Below are 1,033 nucleotides of genomic sequence, written 5' to 3' on the forward strand. Positions count from 1 at the left end.
GGCATGATCCAAACGCGATGGGCGTGAGCGGGGGAGGTTCTCATTTGTAGAGAAAGGAAGAAAAGAACTGGGAGAAATTGAAAGAAAAAAAGGGGTGCAACACGAGTACTTCCCAAGTGGTCACCCAACATAGTACTCGCCCAAGCACGCTTAGCTTAACTGCGGAGTTCTGATGGGATCCGGTGCATTAGTGCTGGTATGATCGCACCCGACATGCCATGCGCACAAAATCGGATTTAACGCATGCGGGGCGGCATGATCCAAACGCGATGGGCGTGAGCGAGGGAGGTTCTTATTTGTAGAGAAAGGAAGAAAAGAACTGGGAGAAATTGAAAGAAAAAAAGGGGTGCAACACGAGTACTTCCCAAGTGGTCACCCAACATAGTACTCGCCCAAGCACGCTTAACTGCGGAGTTCTGATGGGATCCGGTGCATTAGTGCTGGTATGATCGCACCCGACATGCCATGCGCACAAAATCGGATTTAACGCATGCGGGGCGGCATGATCGAAACGCGATGGGCGTGAGCGGGGGAGGTTCTCATTTGTAGAGAAAGGAAGAAAAGAACTGGGAGAAATTGAAAGAAAAAAAGGGGTGCAACACGAGGACTTCCCAAGTGGTCAGGTCACCCAACATAGTACTCGCCCAAGCACGCTTAACTGCGGAGTTCTGATGGGATCCGGTGCATTAGTGCTGGTATGATCGCACCCAACATGCCATGCGCACAAAATCGGATTTAACGCATGCGGGGCGGCATGATCCAAACGCGATGGGCGTGAGCGGGGGAGGTTCTCATTTGTAGAGAAAGGAAGAAAAGAACTGGGAGAAATTGAAAGAAAAAAAGGGGTGCAACACGAGGACTTCCCAAGTGGTCACCCAACTTAGTACTACTCTCGCTCAAGCACGCTTAACTGCGGAGTTCTGATGGGATCCAGTGCATTAGTGCTGGTATGATCGCACCCGACATGCCATGCGCACAAAATCGGATTTAACGCATGCGGGGCGGCATGATCCAAACGCGATGGGCGTGAGCG

General features: G+C 51.4%; 3 non-coding genes and 1 pseudogene across 3 annotated transcripts; all 4 read right to left on the bottom strand.

Annotated features, from left to right (window-relative positions):
• Positions 1 to 91: 91 nt before the first annotated feature.
• LOC111476123 lies at positions 92 to 210 on the bottom strand. Its single transcript, XR_002716916.1, has one exon. It is a non-coding gene; the product is annotated as a 5S ribosomal RNA (ribosomal RNA).
• A 133-nt stretch (positions 211 to 343) lies between these two features.
• On the bottom strand, positions 344 to 457 carry LOC111476122. Its single transcript, XR_002716915.1, has one exon. It is a non-coding gene; the product is annotated as a 5S ribosomal RNA (ribosomal RNA).
• A 133-nt stretch (positions 458 to 590) lies between these two features.
• On the bottom strand, positions 591 to 709 carry LOC111476124 (annotated as a pseudogene).
• A 133-nt stretch (positions 710 to 842) lies between these two features.
• On the bottom strand, positions 843 to 961 carry LOC111476121. The gene has a single exon (XR_002716914.1). It is a non-coding gene; the product is annotated as a 5S ribosomal RNA (ribosomal RNA).
• Positions 962 to 1,033: the final 72 nt, after the last annotated feature.

This window comes from Cucurbita maxima, unplaced genomic scaffold (genome assembly GCF_002738345.1).
Source record: "Cucurbita maxima cultivar Rimu unplaced genomic scaffold, Cmax_1.0 Cma_Scf05455, whole genome shotgun sequence".
Taxonomy (NCBI): Eukaryota; Viridiplantae; Streptophyta; class Magnoliopsida; order Cucurbitales; family Cucurbitaceae; genus Cucurbita; species Cucurbita maxima.